The sequence below is a fragment of the Lissotriton vulgaris genome, chromosome 3_1 (genome assembly GCF_964263255.1).
Source record: "Lissotriton vulgaris chromosome 3_1, aLisVul1.2, whole genome shotgun sequence".
Taxonomy (NCBI): domain Eukaryota; kingdom Metazoa; phylum Chordata; class Amphibia; order Caudata; family Salamandridae; genus Lissotriton; species Lissotriton vulgaris.
This window is the reverse complement of record NC_141689.1, coordinates 310337052-310358262: the sequence shown is the minus strand read 5'-3', so window position 1 is coordinate 310358262 and position 21211 is coordinate 310337052. Positions and strand designations below refer to the sequence as shown.

Below are 21211 nucleotides of genomic sequence, written 5' to 3'. Positions count from 1 at the left end.
TTTGACCTCTTACTCTCTTGATGCAGGTTCTGGCCTGCTGTCGATGTTGGATTCTCCATGCTTGCTGTATCACTCAGAGCACTTAGTTGGACAACTTCACTTAGCTATTTTATATTATTGATTACTCCAGTATCCTTTATTTTACAGCTTTCACCTTTATCTTTGTTTTTTTCCTTTTGAAAACTTAATTTTACAATTCTTCAAGTATTGAGTTCATGACATACGGTAATGTTATCAGTTTATTCATTATTTGGGCGCATGTGCAGTCAGGGTATGTCACGGAAGCTTGTGTTTGAGCTCTCATTATCAGGCTATTTAACTGAGCCAATTTTTGGTCTAATCCATCTACTGCGTTTGCCATTACATTAAGTAGGTCGATTTGGATCTCCATTTTATTTGACTGGAATGTCAGTGCTTCTAAGGTCAGTGATGACGTTCGATAAACGATATCCCATATGTAACCCAAGTCCTGATTGCCTGTGACTTGGAAATTTTTATTCTGATGGAATCTGTGATTACTTTGGGTAATATTATCTGAACACGCTAGGGGATTCGTTTCTCATCGTTTCTCATCATTCGCCTTTTTGAGGTTGTTAGTATATTTATTATCATTACAGATCTTCTTAATGCTCAGTGTAGTGCAAAGCTGTATATTATCCTCTTTTATTCCTAGTTTTGCGTTGGATCCGTGATGGGTGTCTAATTCTTCAATTTGATCATTGGAGAGTAAACTATTCTCCATATCCATTCTTACTTCTGAGGCTGCGACTGAGACTGTGCCCATATCAGTTCTTAATTCGGAGACTGTGCCTCAGGGTGCAATGCTACTACTTACTCAAGACTGAGTTGCCTGGATATCGACTGCTAACTGCTCCTGAGTGCCCTGGTTAGCCATCTGCTGTAGAGTTATAGTGTCCATCGCCATCTCCATTTTTTCCTTATTTGTACTTTAACCTCTAGTGGTGGCGGGCCCTCATTAACTACATTTTCTGGGATATTTCCAGTACATCCATATTTTGTCCCACTTGCATTGTTGGTGTTATACTTAGCATTTCAAGGTTGTAATGTGCCCCTCTGTTGTACCTGTTGTACCTACATTTTCCCCTTCATCAAGTTGGAAGCCCTTGTTCAAGATTTGCACATCTTGTTCTTTACCAGCAAGTTGCATTTTATTATCTGGCTTATTGATTGGCTTCTTCAGAGATTGAAGATTAGATGCTTCTGTCATTGTTTGCATTGTCATCATAGCTCCAGGTGGGTCTTTCATAAAATCAAACTTATGTGGGACTTTCATAGATTTTTCGAACATACGTGCAATTGGTGAGATTAGCGGTTGGCTCCCTCCGGCAGTATTTGCTTTTGCTTTTTTGGTTGTTGCTTTTTATGCCTGCACTTTCCTTGCTCTTCTTATGGGAGGACAAGATGCTCTCTCTTTTCCTGAGCGCATGCTAGTTGTTAGCAGAGTTGATGGTCGTGTTTCATGTACTGTGCACCGTTAATGATACGTTTTAGTTCCAAGGCTTATTATATTTCTAACCCTAAGCTTTGGAGCTGTGAAAGTAGGGTAGCATCGCCAAACTTTGCCTTTCCCCTACAGAGCCACTCACCTCTTGTTGTCCTGTTGTCCTTCTCGGCTTGCTTAGCTTGTCCTGGCTTTGCTCTGCTTGGTTTCAGCTGGTGTACTCACTCTAGCTTATATCTGGGTTTTTACTGGCTTGTGTCTGGGAGAAGTCCAGTCAAGATTCAAGTACCTTCGTGTTCTCCTCTTCCCACCTGCAACTCTCTCAAGTCGTCTCTCCAGGCTGTTGTCCCAGGGGGATTAAAGCAAGCAACAAGCAGCAGCAAGCAGCAAGTAGGGGCTCACCAGATGAACCACAAAGCACCCAGACTAACCGGGCCGGGCCATCTCCGTGGAGCCTGGGACCCGCTACAGCTACCGCACTTGCCACTCTCTGCCTCCCTAGCCCACTGCCTCCCTCTTCCTACCTCCTCTACCTCTGTAACGATCCAGAGGGGAGAGAATGGTAAGCGGGAAGGGCATGATGGGTGGGTGTGATGGGTGTGATGAGTGCAAGCAAGCCTTGGCGGATTCAGCTGCTAAGGCTTCTCCCACTGAATTTGCGTGCTTAGTGCTACGTTCCTACCTCTTTGTGGTTATGGACGTTGTGGACAGTCCTTGCTCTGTGGCTGACTGCAGATAGTGGCAAGACCAGGGGTGAGGGCAGCAGCAGCAACCAGCTGGGCCCAAACCGAGCCTTGAGCCCTGGAGACGGCAAGAGTGTATGCGAGGTAAGGCTTATACAGGATGGGCTGTCGGTATTTGCGGCAGTAATTGTGGCTGTAGCTGTGTTTACCGCGGCCGCTGGAAGCCACAGAGATGAGGATGAAGACAGGGGGCAGTAACTGGGGGCGGAGAGACCTGAGAGCAGAGCACGTAACCCATTTGGGCTGTTTCCGCGGGCTTGGCTGGGATCTCACTCTGTGTCCCCCGCTAAAGGTGGCTGCGCTCTTGCTCTCACTTTCCGTGCCTACCTCTGCTTACTTCTGCAGTCTGGGCCTTCCTCCACACCTTAGTTTCAGCCGGCTTGCCCGTCTCCACCGCAGATGCCAGCCGTCTTTGGCTTGCAGCTGTCCGCTCTCTGCTCCTTGCTCTGAGTCCCGCTTCCCCTGCAGACTTCCACGTGACCCAAACAGCCGGCTCATAATCGAGTTTTGGATTTAGGGCGTCTGAGAATTTGTACAGTAAAGTGAAGATGATTTACTGCAACAGGGAATATTCATAGGGAGAGAAAGTAGACAGCACTAGATTGGAAAACATCTCTAATTACTGGCTAGTTCACAGAATAAGACTGGCACCTCAATCCTCCCCTCCTCAGAATATTCCTGGATCTGGGATAACTAGATCTGAAGAAGGCCCTCCTAGATGAAAGAACCTTAAAGAACAACAACTAGCATTCAGAGACTGGAACTGCTTTGTTACGGTCAGTTGGCTGACCTCCTGCCTGTTTGCTCTAGGGATAAAGAAAATAGTAGGACTCCTGAATACAAAAGAAGCCGACTGAGGAGTCTTGCTGTAGCGAGACTTAAAGTGGGTCATTTTTTCTTCCTTGAGAAGATTGGGATATGTTGAGACTTGTCTATGGAATACACCTACACAAACATTGTATTCCACTTAACAGAAGTTTTTCCTGCACTGAAAACAGTTTCAGCTAGACCTTGAGCTAAAGGTGCCTGTCATCATAGAGCTCTGTCTTGATACATATAAAATGACCATGTCCAAAGATACAACTTTGTCCTAGGGCAATAAGGCAAATGTGTTACAGTGGCAAAGCGACCGAGGCAGTGATGAAATCGAGCTTTGTCTGATATGGAACTTTTTGATTCAAAATCAACAGCTTGCCCATGACATACTGAGTTTGATGGACACTCACCAGATTCATCCTTGGACCGCTGAAAAACTCTGAGCACCAGAAAAATTACAAAGTACAATGTAACAGCTGGGCCCAATCCAATCCTTGAGCCCTGGAGACGGCAAGAGTGTATGCGAGGTAAGGCTTATGCAGGATGGGCTGTCGGTATTTGCGGCAGTAATTGTGGCTGTAGCTGTGTTTACCGCGGCCGCTGGAAACCACAGAGGTGAGGATGAAGACAGGGGGCAGTAACTGGGGGCGAAGAGACCTGAGAGCAGAGCACGTAACCCATTTGGGATGTTTACGCGGGCTTGGCTGGGATCTCACTCTGTGTCCCACGCTAAAGGTGGCTGCGCTCTTGCTCTCACTTTCTGTGCCTACCTCTGCTTACTTCTGCAGTCTGGGCCTTCCTCCACACCTTAGTTTCAGCCGGCTTGCCCGCCTCCCCCGCAGATGCCAGCCGTCTCTGGCTTGCAGCTGTCCGCTCTCTGCTCCTTGCTCTGCGTCCCGCTTCCCCTGCAGACTTCCACGTGGCCCAAACAGCCGGCTCATAATCCAGTTTTGGATTTAGGGCGTCTGCGAATTTGTACAGTAAAGTGAAGATGATTTACTGCAACAGGGAATATTCATAGGGAGAGAAAGTAGACAGCACTAGATTGGAAAACATCTCTAATTACTGGCTAGTTCACAGAATAAGACTGGCACCTCAATCCCCCCTCCTCAGAATATTCTTGGATCTGGGATAACTAGATCTGAAGAAGGCCCTTCTGGAAGAAAGAACACTAAAGAACAACAACTAGCATTCAGAGACTGGAACTGCTTTGTTACGGTCAGTTGGCTGACCTCCTGCCTGTTTGCTCTAGGGATAAAGAAAATAGTAGGACTCCTGAATACAAAAGAAGCCGACTGAGGAGTCTTGCTGTAGCGAGAGTTAAAGTGGGTAATTTTTTCTTCCTTGAGAGGATTGGGATATGTTGAGACTTGTCTCTGGAATACACCTACACAAACATTTTATTCCACTTAACAGAAGTTTTTCCTGCACTGAAAACAGTTTCAGCTAGACCTTGATTTCAAGGTGCCTGTCATCATAGAGACCTGTCTTGATACATATAAAGTGACCATGTCCAAAGATACAACATTGTCCTAGGGCAATAAAGCAAATGTGTTCCTGTGCCGAAGTGACCGAGGCAGTGATGAAATCGAGCTTTGCCTGATATGGAACTTTTAGATTCAAAATCAACAGCTTTAGCAGAAGCTTGCCCATGACATACTGAGTTTGATGGACACACACCAGATTCATCCTTGAACCGCTGAAAAACTCTGAGCACCAGAAAAATGACAAAGTACAATGTAACAACTTAGTCTGAGACAATCTGCTTGGTATACTTGACCTCTGCTCCATCCCAGTTAGCCTCACATTGAGCCATTGTCCTGATCGACAGTGAACTGGTATTTTTCTTGCAGGTTTGCTGTTTGAATGCTCTTTTTGCCTTAATTCATATCTTTAGTTTCCCTTCTCCAATTCTGAACATTGTGGTATCTTGTTGCTTACTAAATGTGTCTGTATTTTACTGACTTGATTTTGGAGTTTTGTTGTGTTTGTTTCCTTGACTATAAAATGTGTTGCCATTCTTTAACCCCTTAAGTGCTGCGTCGGTGCGTTGGCCGACGGCAGCACTACCTCCCCAGTGCTGCGCACGACCATTGGACGTCCATTCAGCACTAGTTCCAATGGACAGCGCAGCACTGGGGAGGGATGTTTACTAGCATCTATGAGGTTAAACTTAACTCATATTTATCTGGGGAAACTGACTGCTGCTTGTGCCATGAGTACTGGGGTTGAACAGCCATTTAATAAGACTTGTATGAAGACCTATTCAGGGCATGTTCATAAAGTTAGCATATGCTAACAACTGGAAAGGAATAAGGCATAGTAAAAGTGATTGAGGGAAGTCAACAAAAAGCATAAATCCATGCCCACAGTGCTAGTTTTCTTGGTCTTAGCTTACTTTCAGAATTAGAAAAATTCCTGAGAAGGTAAAGTCTCAGCAGGGTAAGGTACCAGGCTGTATCCAAGGACGAGTCATCAACGCCAGAGAGCCGCTCAATGAGGTCTCGGTGAAGCTGTAGACAGGGGTGGGAAAAGCTGGATTTTAAGTCTGAGGAGGTCATTGTCAAGCCAAGTGAAGCTTTCTACCTTCCGACTTAGAAGTTTATCTAAAGCTCGAATTCACCCAGTGGGATGAGGCTGCAGGCTATTAGTGAAGAGGGCTCCAGGAGGTCGGATATCATCACTGGGAGGTCTCGACAAAGAGGATTTGTGCTGCGGAGAGGAACATAGTGGGAGCTGAGGCAAAGTCATTCCCAATGATGATGCACAATTTTTGGGTCAGCTTGCAGGTATGTTTCGGTCTCTTGTCAGCTCTCAGAGTCCTTATTGCTGAATAAATGTTTAAGTCCCAGGTTTTTTATTTTAGCGGGAGAAGGCCACTGTAACACCACAAAAAGCGCTTGGGGTCTAGCTGTAGCAGGTAGGTAAGTTCCAGTGTCTCTGTAGCTTCTTGTGTCCCTGGAGCTCATACAAGAGGTCAGCCACCTAGCCTTTGGAGTCACTCTGCTGGTCCTGTGTTCCAGGGGCAAGACCAGTCCTCCTTCCTCATGTAGCAGGGCAATCCTCCCAGCAGCAGGGCAGTCATTCCAGCAGTAGGGCAGCAGAGGAGTCCTTCTTATGAGTCTTCCAATGATCCAGAAATTATCTGATGAGGGGTTCTGGAGGTTTAATATTTATACCTGGTGCTAGGCTTTGTGTGCTGTGACTCCCTCTCCTACTCTGGAAAGTTCTTCCCTTTCCATGTAAATGCTCCCAACTGTTTGAGGTGAGGTGTGTGTGCTGCTGGCAAAGCTTTTTGAAGTGTAAGTCAGACAAAGTATAGCTCTGTTCCCAGCTATCCTTGCAGGATGGCCCATCCTCTCAACACCTAATCCCCTTTGTGTCACTGTCTGGGACGAATAAACAAACCACAACAGCTGAGCAATTCACAGTCATGTGACCCAGCACACTGGCATAAGGTACAAATGGTTGGGACAAGAAAATGCCAACTTCCTAAAACCAAAGACACACAGATGATGGATGGACCCATGCTCTCCATGCCACTGGAGTCAAGCTAGCTTAACTGATGAGGTGAGATACCCCGAAACTGGTCCTAGGTTGATTGTTTCCGGTGCAGGATGTACCTGTCCTGGCCGTTCAGGCTGTACTATTGCCATGGGAACAGAACCAAGACTGATTTGCATATGTCTCAGTCTAAACTTGAATGTCATGAGGAGTACAAAAAGATGGATTTAGGCCCAGATCACTGTAGTGAGGTAAATGTATGACCTTGTTCAGCATTCTGTCCATTTAGTTGTTCTTTTTGCAACTTTCTAAATCCAGTATTTTCAGAATTTCTACTTAAAATCTGGTTTTACCATTTAAGATGATTTTAAATGCAATTCATCGGAGTTTAAATATCACATCTCAATTAGCTTCCAATCCAAAATTAGTACTTATTAAATGTAAGAGGGTAACCCAATGTTAGTCAATGCGAGAGATAGGCCTTACAACGTTTTTCACTTCCAGGACATTTAATACGTACACATGCCCTACTTTTTAAATACCATGCACTCTGCCTATTAGGACCTACCTTGGGGGATGAGGGCTTATGAATAATAAAAAAGAAGGTTTCGGCATGGCAAAAGGTATCTTTTGCCAAGTTGAATTGGCAGTTAAAAACTGTGTTCTAGGCTGCAGTGACAGTCCTGAGACCTGTTTTAAAGGGCAGCTTTAGTAGATAGCACAATGAGTGCTGCAGGCCTACTAGTGGCATTCAGTTTACAGATCCAAGGAACCTGTAGTACAATTTACTTGGGATTTAGGAGGAAAATAATTGAGCCAAGTAGACATAGACCAATGTTACCATTTGTTAGGGAGAGAGCTAAAGCACTTTAGCACACGTTGGCAGTGGTGATGTGCACAGACCCAAGGCCAACAAAAATAAATACAGCAAACCTGGAAGGGTGAAGTTCAAACGTTTGAAGAAGACCCTGCAAAGATGGACAGCTTCAACAGCAGTCCCTTCGTTTGTGGTTACTCAAAAACCAGTTCCGGGGTTAGCTTTCCTCCCATTATGTTTAGTGTCTGCGTGACTTTCAGGAAGAAGGCATTTCTGGGTGTTGCTTTACATTTACCAGTAACAGGGCAGGTCTCTCTGAAGTTAATTGTGTCTATGCCCACCCCAACAGTTTTTTCTGCCAGGGGTTCTCATTAAGGTCAACCACTTGATTGACAGCTGCTGCAGAGCTAACATAAATTAGCATCCAGGAGCTTCTGGCAGCGAAAGGATAACTTTCTAAATATATTTTTAAATTGCAAGGTCACTATTCAATTGGACTTTCAAGAAATATTAGAAATAATGGTTTAATCATTTTTGAAGCTGGTCACAATGTTGAGATAGCATAACTAATATTTCAATTTGTAGTCTAGTTTTTCTTATAAAACAACGAGGCCCCACCATAGTACAAAACAGCTTTTAGGACCTTGTCACTATAGAGGTATGGTAACTTTAAATTTCTACATGCCCCACTTTTAGAAAAAAGTATAACCTTGCCTTCTGGGCTGCACAGGCGTGACTGATTAACACTTAAAAAGGAGATTTTTTCCCCTATCAAAAGTATTATTTGGACGGGTCTGGTTGCAGGTTTAAGCTGCAGCAGTCACATTTCAATGCTAGGCCAAAAGCTTGGTTTTCCATGCCACAGTAGTGGATGACACAATAAGTGTTGCAATCCACAGGTGACATTTAACTGCCTATGTCATAGGTTTGATAGAGCGTTATGTTATTCTGAAATTTGTAGGGGTACATCATAATCACGGTTAGTCTGCACCCATATATATTATCTGGATTGAATTTAGCCCTAATCATTAGGAAATGTTGACGTAATAATGAACAATGTATGTGCAATGCTAGGAAATTAGTTTGTGTTAGTAGAATGGTGTAAACGACATTTAAATGTAACTGCTTATTGCAAGTGCTTTGAGAATCATTTGAGTGTATTGCAATGCATTAGATTTAAATGTGCAATATAAAAGCCTGTGCGTGTAGAAATCACTAAATGTCCTTTAAAGGAAAGAAATGTAATGCTTAAAATGGTAACGTTATTACTTGTGTAAGTTTTGGAAGTGTAAAGGCCTGAAATGAAAATTTACGTTTTGTCATGGAAGGCCGGTTCGTGATTTCTTATGTTAGCAGAATCGAGAAGACCTGAAATGCATTTTTCCTTGGAAAGGCTCTCAGTTGGATGCAGTTAACAGATTTGTACGAGCAAGGTTGGTTTGTTCACATGCTTTCCGTTCCAGTTGCAAGCACATTTTCCTCGTTAGTTAGACTGATGCTCTGAGTTTTAGGAGTTAGGTATGCAGGAGACCTGTTACAATGTTACAGTGGGATTTGATCATTGGAACCTCGTTGGAGAAGCCTGGGACCCAAGAAATCTCACCGTTCCTGTGCAAGTTGTGGAAAATTACCTGCCGAAGATGTCCATCCAAAGTAGGTGTTTCGGGGCGTGTTCTTTGAGTTGTTCATTTTGTATTAGGAACAGTGCCCCGGGGGAAGAGAGCGAGAAGAGGCAGAGAGGGTTGATGAGAGTAGAGAGCCATTAGGAGGCTAAGAGAAAGGATCGATTCTTAGGATGATGACTTAGCTGGTTTCTGACCCTTTCCAACACGAGTGTACTTATTAGGAAGTCTTCGCAAACTGACATGCTTTTCGATTTTGCCCGAAAGAGTCTATGCAAGGATGTCACCTTAGTGTTAGAGTAGGGACAGAATCAACCAATACATTTTTCTTTTGTGTAAACTGTTGAAGACTAATTTGGATATTGGAGCAGTTGTTGCTTGCTTAATACTTTTGGAGTGGATTATCCTTTTCACGGTGCACCGAATTAGATTGGTCCGTAGAATGAATTTCGTGTTAGAGCCCATGTATTTTTCAACCTCGTTATGAGGTGCTTGTATGTTTCATTTTTTTTGGCTTTGTAATGAAACCCTTAAATTGTAAGACGGAGTTAAGTGTTCCTTTTCGAGTACGAATTGATGAGTCTCATTGATGTTGGTGATTGTATTGGTTTTCTCCCCTTTACACTTCTCAGCAGATAAAAAGGTCCAGTCGACCGAAGATCCTTATAAATGGTAAGATCTGATAAAAATGAGATTAGGATCTGGTGTAATCAGGTGCATTTTCTGGACCATATACTATGGACCTGATTATGATTTGGGTGGTTAATTCCAACGTGTGCATACACCCCTGTTTATGCTCAGGTTTGAATTGTGAAATTTTAGGTATTTAACACATCCAATAACTATCTGATAAAATAAATACCTCAACCTTCATTACATTTCGGCAAGTCATACCTGGAAAATGTAGCAGGGAAGTCCATGTCATTTAGCATGTGCTATTAATACCACCTATATTTGTAATCAGAGCCTTTGACATTATAAGAATAATAAATAAGCCAATTAGGGGTTAGTCAATTTAACCATGTTAAAGAGGTCAAAGCACATGCACTGGAGTCTGCATAACAGACTACCAGTGCCCAGAGTAAATAGAAATAAACAGCAACATCAGTTCAAAACAAATGGGGGTGACTACACACAAATGGGACTTTCTCACATCCAGTATTACTTATGATTGACAATTATATTACATTCTTTTACAACAAGAAAAAGATTCTCTCAGTTGTACTTAGAAGATGTGGCTGAATACCTATTGGGCGCACTACATTCAGAGGGCCATATATTATTGCCTAAATGTAAGCCTAAAGATGCCACATTTACATTATATTGGAAATCAATAGGAGTTTACTAAGAAGCCCTCACTCACCACCCTGGGTGGTGACATGCTTCATCATCGGGCCCACCAGGAGAAGCCGAGTGCCTCCCTGGTGTGCTACAATGCCAGAATACTGCTGAGCAGTTTTTTTTCGTGACAGTAATGTGAAAAATTTGTGATATTAAAAATGTCAAAGGACAGTCCCATCCAAGAGATCCGGTTGTAGGAGATGCTAGGTGCTGAGCGGGTGCTGGCCATTGCGGGTGGTGTGCCATTGTCACCCCCACCCCCCTCCTGAGACCTATAGGGTGTGGATCTTTTAATTTACAAACTATACAGGTTCCTCTAAAAGAGAGGTAAATCCCACAACTTGATGGTTTGTTTTTTGCACCTCACCATTAATAATTTATTTACTCTGTATTTTAACTTTCACGTCCTCAGGTGAGGGTGGGCCTTAGCGCGCCCACATCGCCGGGGTACACTACTAACGGTCCTGAAGAAAGCCCGGTAAAACTACACATAATAGGGCAGAAACATGTCGGCCTCACTTTAAGTGGAAATAACCAAGACATTATTTGGCAGATTTCCCTACACATATTTGAACTTTGTCAGGCTGACCATTGAATCAAACTTTTTTATGGGACAGTCCTTTGACATTTTTAATATCACAAATTTTTCACATTACTGTCACAAAAAAACCCAGGTCTGCAGTATTCTGGCGTTGTAGCGCACCAGGGAGGCACTCGGCCTCTCCTGGTGGGCCCGATGATGAAGCATGTCACCACCCAGGGTGGTGAGTGAGGGCTTCTTAGTAAACTCCTATTGATTTCCAATGTGAATCACATAGTTTGATCTTTTCTCTGTGCTTTGTGCTTATAAATTTGTCTTTTTTGACATTCTCCTGTCCGACAAAGATTGACCCAGGGGACTGAGAGTGTTCCAACTTCTTCCCTCTCTCTCAAATTGTTATTACACATTTACATTATATCCAGCATGTCATGCATGTTGAAATGTGAATGTTTTTGATTTTTCTAAGTTAGGGAACTTAGCCTTCTTCTTGTGCTTTGTAAAAAATATTTAGGGACATAGGGAAGAATATTTTTCAATAAATACAGCATTTTAAGCAGAGTTTCAAATTATTGATCAATAAAGTCATAGAAAAAACATCAATTCGACACTTACAGCAAATGAAATGTAAAAATCTCATTGTTTAGCTGCTAACAATTTCAGATCTTACAGCATCCTGCATAACGAACATTCACAATGCTAAACCCTCTTATATTAGAACCCAGGAAGGTTCAGCCTGAAAAATATCAAAGCAGCTTTCATCATCAGGCAATCCACCAATCTGCCTCCAGTTGTGCGAATTATCAAATATCAGACATTTGACAAAGTGCACACTAAATATTTAAAAAACACTCCACCGCTCCTTGCACCCATTTTCGTTGAAATTAAATTGTCTTCTAATTGGTCACTACCTGTTTATCCCTGGGGGAATTTTCCAAATGCCTGAAAGTTGGTCAGGTCAGGCCTCTTCATTACTAAGCTGTAGGTGGCCATGATGACTTCAACAACAAACCCATAACTGGCCTTCTCTTTCTTGTACGTTTATGCTTGGCAGTAGGACTGACTCAGGAATAATATCATTAAAAATTACTATCAATTTCTGCCTTGTTATAAGTTGTTGATTATCTCTCTAAATAATAAAAAGGTTGCATACTGCCTTCCTATTCTTCTTCATCCGCCCACTCCCTTTGATGTGATATCCCACAGCAACCCAGTCACTGTCACATCACGTTTATAATATTCAACTTATGGCAGGTACTAAAAACCTTATGAACGTACAACTAATTTATTTAATTAAAATATGACACAAAGGTACCACAAGCCCTGTTTTTATGGTAACTAAGACATTGGTCCTGTCTCCAACTCCATTTTTGAAATGATTAAATTTTCAGTATTTGTACTCACATGTTTTTTTTATCATTTTTTACAACAACAACAAAACTTTTATTGTATAAAACAAAATTCTACATTCAAACAGACAGCGAACCATACATGATACATCTACTAAAGATTAATTGTCATCTTTAGACTTTATTCTCTCATTTCTCTATCTTCTTTCTCCTCTTCCACTCCTCTGATATAAAGGACATTGTTACACCTTATCAGGACTTCACCCAGATGTCCAGATAACGCCCCATCAATGTATTCTTCAGTGTTTGCTAGCTGCATATTCATATATCCATCGACAAATACTAGCTACCCTTTGTAATCAATTCACCATTTTTGTTTGACCATTACTGGCTTGCCAGTCAGTCCATTGAGGAAAGGCTTAGGGTTCAGTGGTAATCTCATGCTGGGTTTATTTTCCCTCACTGGAAAAACACAAAAAAATCCTCCCTAGGGCCGTAGAAATCACGAGCCACCTCTGGAGTGCTGCAAAAGAAAAATTGTACTTACATGTTTCGTACATGTTTCTATAAGCGTTATTAAATCTCACAAACAATGCATGTCTATAAAAGTCATTTCTTTCTAGGTTTTCATCACGGAGAAATGTTCCACTTTCATAAACCTAACAAACTGCTTCAACTCAATTATTACCCCAATGTAGGCAGGCCTTACTAGCAGCCTTAAACATGTGAATGCCTGCTTTCATACTAAATAGGCTTTTAACATCTTCGCTGTACCATCGCTAAAGGATACCTAACATATGACCTAGATATTCATCACCAACATTTATATCCATTTTTACAAGATTTTTCCTTTATGTATGTATTGATTAACTGGTGATAAGGTCTTTTTTTTAAAACTATCAAGTTTCGGCAAGCGGCCTGGGATGATAAGTCAATTTATTTTTTAGGCATCAAATCAAATTAATAAGTGTAACTCATTCCAAAATGTTTCAGTTTTGTCTCCACCCCAGAGTTATTTGCCTCGGGGATGGGAAGGCATTACATCTGCAGCTTACTAATTTACCATCTTTCGTTTTTTTTCTCAAGCAATCCTAGTAGTACAGGCATTTTGTGCTGTTTTCAACTTTATTTTCACAGGTTTAAAGGTTTAAACAAGAAAAAAAAGGATATATTGTTCTACTCCATTGCTATTGATTGTCACTCTCCTCCCTTTATTGTTTGGTTTAGATTCATAACTCAGTTTCTCAGTGCACAGTTTTCTCCAGATTTCTTACTGTGTTTATGAATTATTTTCAGTGCTGCAGGGGCAGATAGGACTGATTTGCATTAAACAAAACTTGAAAAATAAAACACAAACAAGAAAATATTGGTTTAGCTCTTTCTCTCAACTTGGCACCCAGCAGTATCCTTAACAATCCCTAATCTGAGCTGGGGTATGCCAGTGGGGCCACCAGCACTCATTTATGGGGACCACCACTTATTTTTCTTCATCGGAAATGTCCTGAGAGCAAGAGACGGAAAAACAAACAAAGGGGAAAGGAGAAAGAGAAAGGTGGAAAACTGTCGAGAAAGCAGGAATCTGCAGTAGTGAGATAGAGGGGCAGAGAGTGTCTAATAGTTAATTAAAAAGTCTTGAGGTAGGTTCCAGACTATGCAGTCTTACCATAAGGTGCAATGTCATGTAATAAGTAAAATATGTTTATTGTTCAATTAATTAAAACCACAACAATAGCAACATTAAAACAAATATCCATAAGAAAAAGAAAAACGAGGTGTATCACTTTTTGTGTTGTCTAAAGATAAAACCATTTCTTATCATGATATTTACACTTTTTCCTGTGTAATGGTAACAAAACATTTGATAAAATTACCTAATATTAAAATCAATATCTCAAGTGTTACATCAAACAACCATTTTACCAGGCCGCTAGCCTTGTTTTGAATGTTCCTTTTACTAGATTTTGAGGCTAATCAAGGGTCGACTAGGCTGCTCAGGAGCGTTTTGATATATCAGTTCCTCAAGAGTATGTGGTCCACTTAGCATAGTCTCCAATGTTACATCTTGTAACCATTTAACCTTGCCACTAGTCTTTATTTGATACTTCCTCATGTTTAATTAGGAGTTTGATCAAACAACAGTTAAGCTGTGGATCTTCCAGATCTAGGCATTGTAATATTGCAGTTCTGCAAGAGCATACGCGTCTTGTATTGATGGGCCCCCTTAAAAATTTCCGGTGATCCTCGCCTAACGCTGGGCAGATACAGACTAAGTGAATAAAATCCTGCGTTGGTGCTCCACAGAGACAACAAGATTTTGGGCCCTGATATTTCCAACTTGGCTGGTCTGCATTTGATGGAAATTTACCAAAGCGTATTGCTATAAATTTTGATTTTAGATGGTAAGAAAATGGCTGATCCAAATATGCCACAGGTTGCAGTTTTACATAGGATTACAAGACCATCCATGCAAGTGCCCGTCTGCTTAGGGTGGCCTTGTCCTCAAGTAATGAGTGTTGCTTTGCTCCTTTCTTCAAGATTTGCTGGAAAGTGGAATAATGAAGGTTCTTTTATCAAAGATCTGCGATGTTTGTGACCTGTAGTGCCATTTGAAGATATAGTAGGCGGACTGCGGATCATCTTGTAACGCAGTCCAAAGTGCATTATTGATTTAATTATTTCGATTACACCACATTTTATACCAGGCTCTTATTGTGGCATATCTTCTATGGAGCTGTTATTGTTGTAAACCGAATTCTAGTTGAACCTGTGCCGGCGAGGCATTATGCGGAAGTAAAACATCTTTTTTGTATGCTCGCGTTTGGAGTTATCAAGAACCCCAGCATCTTTCCGAAACTGGACTTCGCTTCCATATGCAAGGGTGGAGAGTAGTTTTGCCTTCATGATGGATAGTAATGGGGTGAGGGAGGGACCTTCTAATCTTTTTGAAAATAGAGCAGAATGTGAATATAAGTAAATTTCCCTTTTTTTCCTGTGACCTCATTTTGTATTCGGAAAGTTAATCGTTTATCCAGATATATTCCTAGGTATTTGTAGCTGCTCACTACTTCAAGATTCAAATTACCAAATATAAATGAGGGTAATTTTTGAATAGTTCGACTTATAATCATGGCCTTGGTCTTTGCAGCGTTTATTTCCAACAAATTCTTCCTGGCAAAGTTCCCTAGCTCATCTATTGCTCATTGGAGGCCGATTCTTGTATGGCTTGACAAGACTATGTCATCAGCATACGCTAAATGAGTAATCTGCAAAGTTCCCAAACGAGGAGGATGCGAGTTGATTTTATCAAGTCTCGGTGACAAATCTGCCAGGAATAGATTAAATAAATGAGGTGCTAGGATGCACCCTTGCTTGAGTCCTTCCTTCGTATAGATTTTTCTTGAGAGCATCGTCCCATCAGCTATTTTTACCTACATCCATGCATCCGAGTATAATTCCATGATTGGTTTTAATATTCTGTCTGGCAGACCCCACTGCTTTAGCAGTCTTACCATAAGGTGCAATGTCATTCAATAGTGCAAGCTTCTGAGCAGAGCTTTGGGCACCGGCGCTCCTTCTTTTACAAGCTAAGCACTGGTCTTTCAGGTCCTCAAGCAGCATCATGTCTGCACTTCGGATAACAAAGCATCCCTATGTAGCCCACCAATCATATCTGGCTGCTGCCACACATTTTTAAACTAGAAGAATATGTATTTAGTGTCTGAATGTCCTTGATTGCACATGTTGGTATGTTCCTACTTGTGTAACTAAATTTCAGCCATGGAAAACTGTAAATCATCAAAGCTGTTGAGATCCAATGTACAATTTTAGTAGCTATATTAAGCTTTTTTGTGGGAGAGTGTGGTAATCTTAAGCTTGGACTTTCTGGATGGGCTGGAATGTGATGATGAGGCCAATGACATCAGGATGGAATGGAAAGGCTGGGTGACATTCAGGAAAAAGAAGAACCTATTCGTCAACTGGAGATATTGATTATTTTTGATAATGAAGAATTTGGATCTAGTAGGTGGGTGAACTTTGTCTTTATATTGGCGATGAGTGGAAACACCTGTGCAGGGGACAGACTGGCCATCTTCCACTCTGGATTGACCTGGATTGAAATTCCAGTAAACAATACAAGCAAGAAACTGTGAACTCTATGCACCAACTGGACTCTGAATTTCATTAAGACAGGTGAACTTATAGGCTGAATGTCCTGTGTTTGTTTAACGTGCAGCTTTCTTAAATTATAAGTCAGTGTGACTGTTGAGGTGCGGTAGAAAAAAAAAGCATAATTGAGGAGCCGCGAGCTCAGAGGGTGGGATAGGAGCTCTGAGAGAGAAGCCGCAAGTTCAGAGCTTGGGTTAGGAGCTGTGAGAGAGGGGCCGCAAACCAGGAGTGTGAGCAAGGAGAAGTGAATTGGAGTTTGGAGCTCGAGAGCAGTGCAAGCTCAAAATGCCAATAGGAAGCTGCAAGCTTGACGCAAGAAAGGAGATGTGAGCTCTAAAAGTGAAGAAAAGGCAGCAAGCATTAAGAGAATGGCTCCAGTGCCCTATTCTGTTCTTCAGGAAACATTATCGCATAAACACTTCTTAACAGGGGTGAAAAATATAAACTGGAGGTTGTGTGGGTGTGTGCGCACAACCGTATCAACTTAATAGGTTTTGATAAACTGGCAACGCATTTAAAATTGAACCATATGATAATCTGATATGCACTTTCCAGCCATGTGAACAAAACAGGAACCACTGTATCACAAGGGCTATTGATGTTGTGGTAATAGAAAAAGGACTATGCTTATGAGGCGCGTGGGAAGGGAAGAAAAATCAAGACTTAGTCTGCAAAGAAATATACAACTTGCACAGGAAAAATAGTCAACAGAGGAAGTTTTTTTTGCTTTAGATTCCTATTATAGTTTGTTATCTTAGTTTATTATATCAGATTATTATTTAAAATTTGTATTTTAGTTTATTATATTGAATTTCCTTTGCAGGATATGGCAGAGCAGAGTATGGCATCACCTCCATTTTGGTCTGCGCTTGGTGAGCCACAAATACCATGGAAACAATGGAGGAAATTGTTTACTACTTACATGATAGCTATTGGAGGAGATAGATATGGACCTCTAAGGCAACAAGCTATTCTTCTTCATCATATTGGAAACAAGCAACCTGGGACCAGTTTCGGGGTAACACCCCTCATCAGCCAGGCTAGCATGAATCTAGTGTTAAAGTGAGCATGGAACTCACGTCTGGGCATAACCTGCCAACTTAGGGTAAACAAAGCAAACACAAGGAGATGATGGAACTGGCCCTTGGATGATTGTTTCAAGTCCAGGGAAGCAGTTCGGGCTGGACTGTTCCTATGAGGCACAGGGTCAAGACTGATTTGCAGTTAGCTGGTTCTGAACTGGGGTGGCAAAGTGAGCTAAAGAATTAAAGAACAATCATGGATTCAACCCTGATCGGTGACTGGTGGTGAGTGTCTGAAACATTTCAGCCAGGGGTGCAACTAGACCTGAACTTCAGGGGGGCTAAGACTCCCAGCCAGTGCAGGCCCTAGCACTGGTTGCATGGTGCAACAGTCTTTTTGGCACCCCCCCGCCCCCCCCCCCCAATTTCCTCCTTCTCCATAAATTCCCTCACTTCCATTCGCCAACAATGCACCTCATCTATCTGTAGCCCCTTTCTGACAAGCATTTCATTTTTTTATAGAGCTACTCATAGTTTACCCACACTCAGTTCTGTCATCTGAATGGTACCCACTGCACTGTGCGTATGACAGGAGTGCCCATGTGGGTGCACGGTGAGCGATAAACAGTGTGAGAGTAGGGTAAGAGGAGTGACTGCTGGGTGAGTGAGGTGACCATTTGAATTTGAATGTGGATATAAGTGCAGAGTGGGACGAATGAATGTATGTTGAGTGATGGGCTTGTTTGAGTGAGATTGCAGAGTGACCAGTGAGGGGGACAGGTGAGTAAAGTGTAATTAGTGCAGGGTGAGTACTGTGCTTGTGTGACTGCAGGGTGAGGTACAAAATGAACAGTGCAAGTGCATTGTGAGTGCAGAGTGATCACTGTAAGTGCAGAGTGAGCGGTGTGCTCATGTAACCGCAGGGTGAGTGGAGGGAGTACGGTGTAAGTTGCATATGTGCAGCGTGGTCACTCTGAGTACAGGGTGTAAGTGCAGTGTGAGTGCATTATGATCACTGTTAGTGCAGGGTGGATAGTGTGAGTGTATGGTGATCATTGCAAGTGCATTGTGATCACTGTGAGTGCAGGGTGAGTGTGAAAGTGAAGGGCGAGAATGAGGAGTGAGTTGCCTGAATGCAGGGAGCATTCCCACACACTTGAAGTAACTCAGCATGTTACTGAGGGCTGGCGCGGGGTTTCAGAAACAAGTTTAACTATCGCTATTAATCCATTTTTCATGGCCGGACTGGCCATAGCGGGCACCATGCGTTTTCTCAGTAGGCCGGAAGGATGGGGGGGCCAGTTTTGGATTGGTGGGGGGCGGTTTTGGTACAGGGGGGCGGTTTTGCAGCATTGTTGCAATATTGGCCGCCAGTCCATTCCCAAGGCTGGTTTGCGTTCCCAGTCCAGCCCTGTTCAGGGATCAAGGGTGAAGGAAATAAGTGGGAAACAGAGTTTACAACGCTGTCATTACATCGTGTGCTATTACAACACAGTTGTTTCAATGACCACATTATTAGTATGCGATGTAATGACATTGCAAGTCATTACAACAAATTCCATTAGGGGATGCTCAGGTATTGGAAATTAATTCCAAGACCTTCCCTACTGTTGCGCAAACTGGAGTAGGAATAGTAAATAATACTATTCCTAAGTCCAGTGCGCCCCCTACTGGAAGTCGTTGAAATGGCACGCAATCTATTACATTGCGTTGTAATGTGCCATATTCGAAATAAGTATTGTGCTCATTCTGCAACAAACTTTCAGTTTTGTGATTAGGGTTGCCAGTTCATTTTAATCGTGTTCATGTGCTGCCTGAATGATCCATGACTGATAATTAAAGGAAACAAAGACAGAAAAGTCACATTACAAATGAATACATACCATTTTGTTTATATCCCTATCATTGTCAAGTCGAGGCCTTTGCAGGCTCTTTAAACAACAATGGCTGGCATTTTTCTTTTTGCAACCCTACTTCATATTCCTTTTCATTAAATGCATTCTCACACTGAAGCAGTAAAATTAAACACAAACGTAAGGAATAGGCAGAGTGAGGGCCAAGGGAGTACTGGAACCAGAAAATAAGAAAGCCTTATTAAACAGTTTACAAAGATATGTAAATATGGTCTTTAAAGTATTGTGAAAAACTTGGGTGTGCCGGAGATAAGACTCCAGACACTGCCCAGCCGAGCGCACAGCACCTCGAGCTGCAGCAGCCTGGGCTGACACACACAACGGGGATCTGATGCCCTTTCAGCCCTATGGTCGTTGCGAGCCTGGTTTCAGAGCTAAGTCCATCATCTCCTTGTGTTTGCATTGATTTTCCAGGACCTATAGCAAAGTTGTGTTTCAGTAGTAGGTATATCCTGGTATTAGTCGATTATCATACTAAGTGATTTGCGGTAAAAACTACGGCAGGAGTAAGTGATTTTCGAGAGGAGACATTCATGGAAGAAGGAATACCTAAAACCATTGTGTCGGACAATGGAGTGCAATTCATTTCCAGAGAAATGACTCGTTGTTTAGCTGGGATGGAAATTGCTCAATAAAGGGTAGCTCTTTTCATACCACAGGCTAATGGATTGGTAGAAATAGAGAATCGGTTGAAAATGGAGAATATTCAGTTGTGTTTGGCTAACCGTCTTCTTGGAGAAGAGAATTGAGAGTATTGATTTGGGCACATAGGACAACTCCTAATGCTGTGACAAGGTTGTCACCTTTTGCATCCTCGAAAGGAGGGTGACCGGGCAGGAAGAAATGTCTCATATGGTTGAGTGTAAGATTTGATGTGAGAATTGATCATGAACTGATAAGGAAAAAAGTTGAGGAGTCACAAGGGAAAAATGTACAGCATTACAACAGGAGGAAATGTGGAGTAATGTCATGTTTAAAAAGGAGATTGGGCTATAGTGATAAAAGGAGTTTTTGTACACCACAGAGATAGTAAATATTCAGATACGTGTAAGGTTAAGGAAACCAGAAGGAGTGTGGTCATTTTCGAAGATGGAACATCGTGGAATATGGGAGATATATGAAAGTATGAAGATAAAGGTAGTAAAATGTTGGTAATGAACTGGGATGATGATGTATCTGGAGTATAATTTGTTGATTGTGCTATGTATAGGTACTTACAGTGTTTTTATTCTAGTACTAATGTTTAGATATGCTTGATGATATGTGCTCGTATGTTATGTAAATATTGTTCACATATTATGAGGTGGAAGATGTGTGGTGATTTTTGAGGGTGGATTTTCTGGATGGGTTGGAATGTGACCCTATCAAATCAATCACAACTCCATATATTAGAGTAAAAAAATATGAAACTCGCTATCTAACCAATATCTGTAATCAAAGTCTCTTACCTGAACTTTTATCTCTGAACAAAGAGCTCCTCTAACTATCTAACTCTCTTCTCAACAAAGCTCCACAATCAAACCTAAATGACCTCAGGGCCTCCTACATTAAAACTGTACTAACAAAACAAGGTCTAGATCCATCAGACCAAGCAATTTAAAACCAATTACCAATGAATGCTTCTTGAGCAGCTTGATCAATACATGTTCTTTATAGTGTACTAGCAGCCCGTCCCGACGTTGTCCGCGTATGAATTGCTGCCGGCCAGTTGTATATTGTTTTGTAGGATTTCGTTTTGATAGCATTTCTTATCTGTGACAGGCCTGTGAAACGCTCCGATTCACAGTGCACTGCTGATGCACTTAAGAGTGCGCTCTCAGTAGTGTGTGAACTCGATTTTCCCTAGTTTATTTTTCCTTGCAATGTTATATAGCGCAAACTCGACAACATGGCATGAGCACAATTTACATTACAGAA

General features: G+C 42.0%; 1 protein-coding gene and 1 pseudogene across 1 annotated transcript in view; one reads left to right on the top strand and one right to left on the bottom strand.

The window, feature by feature from the left end:
• Window positions 1-21211, top strand: part of LOC147726371 (A disintegrin and metalloproteinase with thrombospondin motifs 12-like) — a 1277451-nt gene that overhangs the window by 587366 nt on the left and 668874 nt on the right. The gene's annotated exons all lie outside the window — the stretch shown is intronic.
• Window positions 12374-12634, bottom strand: LOC147726372 (small nuclear ribonucleoprotein F pseudogene; annotated as a pseudogene).